This window comes from Palaemon carinicauda, chromosome 22 (genome assembly GCF_036898095.1).
Source record: "Palaemon carinicauda isolate YSFRI2023 chromosome 22, ASM3689809v2, whole genome shotgun sequence".
NCBI classification, from domain to species: domain Eukaryota; kingdom Metazoa; phylum Arthropoda; class Malacostraca; order Decapoda; family Palaemonidae; genus Palaemon; species Palaemon carinicauda.
The window spans coordinates 111181272-111191271 of record NC_090746.1 but is presented as its reverse complement, the minus strand read 5'-3'; positions in this window follow the sequence as shown (position 1 = coordinate 111191271).

Here is a 10000-nt window from a genome sequence, read left to right as displayed (position 1 = left end):
CCAGTAACAAATACGATGTTGTCACTGTGAGAATACCTAAGGAAAAACAGTAACAAATACGATGTTGCACTGAGAATGCATAAGGAAAAACAGTAACAAATACGATGTTGTCACTGTGAGAATACCTAAGGAAAAACAGTAAGAAATACAATGTCGTTACTGTGAGAATACATAAGAAAAAAAAACGGTAACAAATACGATGTTCTCACTGTGAGAATACCTAAGGAAAAACAGTAACAAATACGATGTTGCATTGAGAATGCTTAAGTAAAAAACAGTAACAAATACAATGTCGTCACTGTGAGAATACATAAGAAAAAAACGGTAACATATTCGATGTCGTCACTGTGAGAATTCCTAAGGAAAAACAGTAAAAAATACGATGTTGTCACTGTGAGAATGCATAAGGAAACAGTAACAAATACGACGTTGCACTGAGAATGCATATGGAAAAACAGTAACAAATACAATGTTGTCACTATGAGAATTACAAAGGAAAAACATTAACAAATACGATGGGGCACTGAGAATGCATAGAGAAAAACATTAACAAATACGATGTTGTCACTGTGAGAATACCTAAGGAAAAACATTAACAAATACGATGTTGTCACTGAGAATACCTAAGGAAAAACATTAACAAATACGATGTTGTCACTGTGAGAATACCTAAGGAAAAACATTAACAAATACGATGTTGTCACTGTGAGAATACCTAAGGAAAAACAGTAAAAAATACGATTTTGTAACTATGGAAAACCGACCACTGCTACGAAGCTTCATAAAATATCCAAAGGTCAGAAGTAATTACATCTTTTATTAATTAATGTCTATGGAAATTATTTTCCTTCACAAGTAAAATCCTCGTAATAACTTCGTAAAAGAAGTTAATCATCACCACTGACACATTTACTTTTATTCCTATTAGCTTTCCACCGTACATCATCATCATCATCATTATTATCATCATCATCATCATCATCATCATCATCTCGGTTAGATAAGAGCATCCACAGTCGGAAAACCAAAAGCATAGAAACCCAAGGGCCACAAATCCCCAAAATAGTTAAAGCACCCATTGCGTGTAAAATGAACGAGTAAAGATTAAAACATAAATAAAAAATAAAAATAGAACATATTATGATAAATAATGATAGGGTTGTGGTGGCCAATATGGTCACGCCCTTAACTCGTAATCGCCATGATGGGGTTCGAGTCTCGCTCAAACTCGTTAGTTCCTTTGGTCTCTGCAACTTCCCCATCTTGTGAGCTATGCATGGGAGGTTTGGGGGAGCGTGTAGGTCTATCTGCTGAGTCATCAGCAGCCATTGACTGGGCAAGCTTGGGTGGAGAGGAGGTTTGGACGATGGTCATGTGTATATATGGCCAGTCTCTAGGGCATTGTCCTGCTTGATAGGGCAATATCACTGACCCTTGCCTCTGCCATTCATGAGCGGCCGTTTAACCTTTAAACCTATAACAAATAAACTGACAATACTTCTTTACACTGTTCTGTAGTTCAATTGCATTTAACCATTTTATTCGGAATAATTCTACAATATTATTTAATAATGATCCTTGGGAAAGAAAATGAAAGATTATAAGAGTCAAGTGCATATCCTGTACTACTTTGTTCCTATTATGAAATTTATTTTAGAAGTTACCACAATTCCATTCATTGTTATTACTTAGGATTGACAATGACAGTATCCTCATCATCAAATCAAAGGCTCAAACGATATAAACGTAGCGAAATCGTCAAATAACGAAAACAAGTATCATAAAGATAACCACTCTAATGATATTGTTACTGAAACACACTCTAATAAAGTAATACTTAAATTTTCGTAAAATATCTTGACATATCGAGAGTTGTTACGGTTAAGAAAATATTCATTACGAAGAAAAGTATGTATAATCTTGGCCAAGACTCAGTGTCAAAGTGATAGAGATGGCAGCGATCTGGAAAATACCTCAAGACGAGGCATCTTACTACAGTTTAGGACATTTTCAACTGAGAAAAGTATGAAGAGACTCTTTAGATATGGTAAGCAGATCTTCTGGGAGAAAGCAACTCCAAATTCAAACCACTGTTCTCTAGTCTTAGGTAGTGCGATAGCCTCTGTACCATGGTCTTCCACTGTCTTGGGGTAGGGTTCTCTTGCTTGAGGGTACACTCAGGCTCTGTCTTATTTCTCTTCCTCTTGTTATCTTAAGTTTTTAGTTTATATATGAAATATCTATCTTAATGTAATTACTGTTCTTAAAACATTTTATACCGATCATTACTTTTCATGTACTTTATTTCCTTATTTCCTTTCATCACTCGGCTATTTTTCTCTGCTGGAGCCATTGGGCTTATAGCATCCTGCTTTTCCAACTAAGGTTATACCTTAGCTAGTAGTAGTAGTAGTAGTAGTAGTAGTAGTAACAACAACAACAACAACAACAACAACAATAATAATAATAATAATGTATAATCTTGGCCAAGGCTCAGTGTCAGACTGATTAAGATGGCAGCGATCTGCAAGGTGCCCCTGGGAGGAGCCGGTGCCTTCCAAATACGAAAGCGCCAGGCCTAACAAGCAAAACAATGGCACTGGATGGTGTCCTTGACGACTGACGTCACATCGCGAACCAACAGGTGAATTGATTATTAGATCAATACGGACCCCGGGGAAAATAATCATGAAACTCAGTCCCAAGTAATGAATACCAGAGAGAGAGAGAGAGAGAGAGAGAGAGAGAGAGAGAGAGAGAGAGAGAGAGAGAGAGAGAGAGAGAATTCTCTATTGATTATTGTACTGGCAAGTTTGCTTTATAATGATAGACTTGTGAAACCAAATGCCTAAAATAATCAGAATTTAGACCAACGGTGAAGGATGACTGATTTTTTAAGACCAATTGGTTAACCTGTCTATCAAGCGCTCTCTTATTAACTTACCACAATGACTTCTGAACTTGACAAATATATCAATAAGTTTTTATATTATTCAACTGAGCTTAAATACAAAACTCATCACTAGGGCCCTTATAACTATACTACCAAACCATCTCCATTTTACAAATATATTTATTAGTTTTTATATTATATAATTAATATAAAATACACTATATATATATATATATATATATATATATATATATATATATATATATATATATATATAAATTAGAGACTAACCTAACTAGTTTCGCCTTTTGACTTCTTCAGGACGACTCTTGAAAATGTCAAAAGACGAAACTAGTCCGGATTGATTAATATTTGAATTTTCCTGTGGTTCTTTACATCTTAGCATAGTTTTCTTGTGAGTGTTAAGCATATAAATGCATACGCATAAGCACGCGCGCAAACACACACATATATATATATATATATATATATATATATATATATATATATATATATATATATATATATATATGCATCCTCGGCTTATGTTTTTCTTATCAGAGATTGGCTCCACGGAATAAAACAAAAGTCACTGCCTCATTCATATTCTAGCATATGACTCATCCATCAACAGCGCGTATAGCCCCTTACTAGTTCTATAGAACTCACTTATGCATATATTCAGTAAGTATATAAATATATATATAATATATATATATATATATATATATATATATATATATATATATATATATATATATATATATATATATATATATATATATATAATGTATATTTATACATATATTCATGTATTTAAAACTATATATCATATATGCATTATATATATATATATATATATATATATATATATATATATATATATATATATATATATATATATATATATATATATATATATATATATACCAAGTTCCCATACGACCACTAAAGTCATCACCAAAACCCGAAGATAAACATCACACGCAAATCACGGTCGAAACACCGGATTATTTTCCCTTAAAATCACACAACCGAATTGTGATTACACTTCCGATACGAGGCAGTAACTACAAATCGACGTAGAATTACTTTAATTACGAATCATAATGATGCAACGCAGTAAAATGGCCTTTGGAAAACGCTAATTACACTTCATTACAAAGGATCGCTGGCACACAATCATTCTAAATAATTAACACATTTAATTAAGTCATTAAATTTTAATTACCTCATAATGATTGGTCACTTCCAAATCATTAATCTCCAAGTTTCATTTGCATCGGTGTGACTCTTAATTTCTTTAATCACAAGCTAGCTGAGCCTAACAACGGGGACTGCCTGGCCTGGTCTGTCTTCAGGCAGGGAATTGTGAGTGTCCTGCACAAATTTCATCTTTATTTCAAAGTAGCATATTAGTTCAAAAGGTCAAATGTTTAAAGGCCACTCATGAATGGGAGAAGCAAGGGACAGTGACACCGCCCTAGCAAGACGTGGAATGCCCTAGAGACTGATCATACATATATCAGCACCCAAGGACCCTCTCCACCCAAGCTAGGACCAGAAAGGGCCAAGCAATGGCTGCTAATGACTCAGCAGAAAGACCTATAGGTTCCTTCAAAAGTCCCCTTCCTTTGCTCACAAGGATGGTGAGGTGGCAGCAACCAAAGGAACGAACGCTTTTTGAGCATGACTTGTCAATGGCGTTAACACATCGGCCATCACAACCCTTAAAAGCTCCTGTATTTCAGAAACCTTTCATGTATGAGGATTCCTTCATGGATAAAATAGCCCAGTGAGGAAGGGAAATAAGAAAATAAATAATCTACAAGAGAAGTAAAGAACAATTAAAACAAAACACTTAAAGAACAGTGACATTAAAATAGATCTTTCATATATAAACTATAAAAAAGAAACTTATGTCAGCCTGTTCAACCTAAAAACATTCGCTGCAATTTTGAACTTTTGAATCATAAAACATAATCAAAGATTTCCAAAAGGCGAAGCGAAGCAACAACTAATAAAATGAGGAATTCTCTGGGCAGCAAAAAATTTTCAACCGCCTCTCCCGTCATCCACGCCTCTTATCTACTCTTCCCTTCCCCGCGTAACCCTTCAGTGTGTGTTTATAAACAACCTTCTGAAGGGGACGCCCTTTTGCCGACGTTCAACTCTTCAACACTGTGGGCCAATTCCCCTCTCCCTGCCATCAACCAAAACAACCCACGACTTTCTCTCCCCTCACCCTCTTCCCCCCTCACACGCAATTTACAGCGGTCCCTACCCTTTTAGAGCCATTGCAAACCTAAGCTTTCCCCCCCCCCCTCTCCCCTTCCCCTCCACCAGAGCCATTTCCCGTTAACTTCCAGAGCCAGAATGAGGCAATCAACCCGCTGTTGTGAAGCCATCACAGCTTTACCTGTCTCACCTCACTTGATTTCTGTGTAATTTCCGCACAAACATCACTGCGCCGACAGGCGTCCTTCCCAAGCCTTGCAATAACCCCCCACCCCTTTCCCCCTCCCCCTGTAGCCTGACTGAATACCACTGAATGTCAGGACTATTCAAATATCCAATGGGGGAAAAAATGCTGAGGCTTTAAGTTCGTAAATGAACGTCATATTAACTCGTGGTGCTGAAAGGGAAAAAAAGACAATTTTACTCTTTTTTTTAGCATTTTCACGCTATTCTGAATCTTCATTGAAGATTCAGTTGATGTATGCTTAGACGCTATTCTGAATCTTCATTGAAGATTCAGCTGATGCATGCTTAGACGCTATTCTGTGAAGATTCAGCTGATGTATGCTTAGACGTTATTCTGAATCTTCATTGAAGATTCAGCTGATGCATGCTTAGACGCTATTCTGTGAAGATTCAGCTGATGCATGCTTAGACGTTATTCTGTGAAGATTCAGCTGATGTATGCTTAGACACTATTCTGAATCTTCATTGAAGATTCAGCTGATGCATGCTTAGACGCTATTCTGTGAAGATTCAGCTGATGCATGCTTAGAGGCTATTCTGAATCTTCATTGAAGATTCAGCTGATGCATGCTTAGACGCTATTCTGTGAAGATTCAGCTGATGCATGCTTAGACGTTATTCTGTGAAGATTCAGCTGATGTATGCTTAGACGCTATTCTGAATCTTCATTGAAGATTCAGCTGATGCATGCTTAGACGCTATTCTGTGAAGATTCAGCTGATGCATGCTTAGACGCTATTCTGAATCTTCATTGAAGATTCAGCTGATGCATGCTTAGACGCTATTCTGTGAAGATTCAGCTGATGTATGCTTAGACACTATTCAGAATCTATGTTGAAGATTCAGCTGATGTATGCCTAGACGCTATTCTGAATGTTCAGTGAAGATTCAGCTGATGTATGCCTAGACGCTATTCAGAATCTATATTGAAGATTCAGCTGATGTATGCATATTATAATTCAGCTGGCCTTACCTGTAACATTTAAACTTAAGGGGATCTGCAGAAGAATATTCATAAATTCAAAAGTTCAAACTTGCAACGAGTGTTTTTATGTTTAACAGGTTAACATGAGACTCTTTTTAAAGTTTTATTTTAATGTTATTACTGTTCTTGAAATATTTCATTTTCATTACTTCTCTTGTATTTTATGTATTTCCTTGTTTCATTTCCTCACCGAGCTTTTTTTCTACGTTGAAACCCTTGGGATTATAGCATCTTACTTTTCCAACAAAGCTTGTAATCAAGAAAGTAGTAGTAATAATAATAATAATAATAATAATAATAATAATAATAATAATAATAATAACAACAACAATAATAATAATAATAACAATATTATTTAGTAATTTATCTCAATGTTCTGTACACTTACCTTGCATGTAAACAAACAAACAGCATATCTATGGGCAAAACTATTATCAATTACCCGCTTAGAAGCTATCATAAATAAAAGAAAAAAATACACTCCCTATAACCACAATACGGAAAGCTTCCCCTAACGGAAAAAGAAACTGAAAACTATATAATAAACTATAATAGCGAAATAACAAAATGATAAATGTGCTGTTGTATTGATAGATTGAAAAATTGAGATCAAATCTAAAGATATAGATAGCAAATTGACAGAAAATGTGCTGCGCGTACCCTATAGTCTCTCTCTCTCTCTCTCTCTCTCTCTCTCTCTCTCTCTCTCTCTCCCTGGCGTCAGGTAAATGATTTGTACAGGACAGAAAAGCTCCAAATTCATTCAAATTTATCAAAATAAATTGCCACACAAGATACTTTAAACCCTCGTACCATGACATCAAATGTCCTTTAACAACCCGAGAAGTCGAAAATTCCTTCAAAATCTAAACAGAATAAGAAAAGAATTAAGTCATAAATTGGAAATGACGAACAGCAATTTCCACTACTTCCGTACTATTATCATTATTCATAATATTACTTGCTAAGCTACAACCCTAGTTGGAAAAGCAGAATGTTATAAGTACTGGGGCCCCAACAGGGAAAATAGCCCAGTGAGGAAAGGATACAAGGAAAAACAAAATATTTTAAGAACAGTAACATTAACATAAATATTTCCTATAACTTTAACAAAACAAGAAGAGGAGAAATTAGATAGAATAGTGGGCCCGAGTGTACCCTCAAGCAAGAGAACTCTAACCCAAGACAGTGGAAGTCCATGGCCAATACATTTAGCAACAACAGTAAACTATAAAAGCAATCGTCACACGCGAATTCGCAATTTCCAGAGTCGCCCCATCGCAATTTCCTAATCCACTCTACATTTCGTTTGTCCCTATTCCCTCAACCGCTGGTAATTTCACCGAATTTTTCTATTAGCATCCAAACTTCATTTCAACACTCCCACCTCGGTCTCCTTCCAATTATCTGTTCGTTTCCGTTTCATTACCAATCACTTTATCAATAATTAAATCCTGTAAATTAATCTAAAACTACTTAAATTAACATTAAATCCTATAAATTAACCTAATCCTTCCTTAATCAACATTAAATCCTATAAACTAATCTAAGAATCCTTAAACCAACATTGAATCCTATAAATTATTCTAAGAATCCTTAGATCAACATTGAATCCTGTAAATTATTCTAAGAATCCTTAAATCACCATTGAATCCTATAAACTCATCTAAAACTCCTTAAATAATCATTAAATCCTACAAATTATTCTAAGAATCCTTAAACCAACATTGAATCCTTTAAATTATTCTAAGAATCCTTAGATCAACATTGAATCCTGTAAATTATTCTAAGAATCCTTAAATCACCATTGAATCCTATAAACTCATCTAAAACTCCTTAAATAAACATTAAATCCTACAAATTATTCTAAGAATCCTTAAACCAACATTGAATCCTATAAATTATTCTAAGAATCCTTAGATCAACATTGAATCCTGCAAATTATTCTAAGAATCCTTAAATCAACATTGAATCCTATAAACTCATCTAAAACTCCTTAAATAAACATTAAATCCTACAAATTATTCTAAGAATCCTTAAATCAACATTGAATCCTATAAACTCATCTAAAACTCCTTAAATAAACATTAAATCCTACAAATTATTCTAAGAATCGTTAAACCAACATTGAATCCTATAAATTATTCTAAGAATCCTTAGATCAACATTGAATCCTGCAAATTATTCTAAGAATCCTTAAATCAACATTGAATCCTATAAACTCATCTAAAACTCCTTAAATAAACATTAAATCCTACAAATTATTCTAAGAATCGTTAAACCAACATTGAATCCTAGAAATTAAGATATGACCCCTTAAACCAACATTAAATCCCATACACTAATCTAAGACCCTTTAAATCAACATGAAATGCTATAATTTAATCTAATCCTAATTAAATCGACATTTAATCCTATAGGTTGGCCAGGGCACCAGCCGCCCGTAGAGATACTACCGCTAGAGAGTTACGGGGTCCTTTGACTGTCCAGACAGTACTACATTAGATCCTTCTCTCTGGAGTTATGGGGTCCTTTACCTGTCCAGAAAGTACTACATCGGATCCTTCTCTCTGGAGTTATGGGGTCCTTTGACTGTCCAGACAGTACTACATTGGATCCTTCTCTCTGGTTACGGTTCTTTCCCTTTGCCTACACAGACACCAAATAGTCTGGCCTGTTCTTTACAGATTCTCCTCTGTCCTCATACACTTGACAACACTGAGATTACCAAACAATTCTTCTTCCCCCAAGGGGTTAACTACTGCAATGTAATTGTTCATTGGCTACTTTCCCTTGGTAAGGGTAGAAGAGACTCTTTAGCTTCGGTAAGCAGCTCTTCTAGGAGAAGGACTCTCCAAAATCAAACCATTGTTCTCTAGTCTTGGGTAGTGCCATAGCTTCTGTACCATGGTCTTCCACTGTCTTGGGTTAGAGTTCTCTTGCTTGAGGGTACACTCGAGCACACTGTTCTATCTAGTTTCTCTTCCTCTTGTTTTGTTTAAGTTTTTATAGTTTATAAAGGAAATATTAAATCTTAATGTTACTATTCTTAAAATATTTTATTTTTCCTTGTTTCCTTTCCTCACTGGGCTATTTTCCTTGTTTGAGCCCCTGGGCTTATAGCATCCTGCTTTTCCAACTAGGGTTGTAGCTTAGCATTTAATAATAATAATAATAATAATAATAATAATAATAATAATAATATAATCTAATCCTCTTTAAATCAACATTATCCAGCAGTCCTTCCATTCCCAACCCTTTTCCTTCATTTATTCTTCGCTCATCCTTTCTATTCTAGCTCTCCTTTTCTCTCCATCTCCGCAAACAATCATTTCCACCCCTATCCAAATCCCCTTTCTCCATTTACTTCTCCTCCTTCTTTCGGTCTGATGAGCCTTCTCATATTCCTCTTCCTTTCCCATTTACTTTTATCTTCCCTTTCCCCCCGATACGGTAAATCCGGAGATAAATCCCAGATGGGGAGGGTGTTGGAGCTGCGTAAGCAGATAGCACCTCCACGACTGCAGTAATCTCATCTCTCTCTCTCTCTCTCTCTCTCTCTCTCTCTCTCTAACACACACACACACAAGTATATATATCTACCCTATATAATAAGGAGCTAGTGTCTGGGTATATAT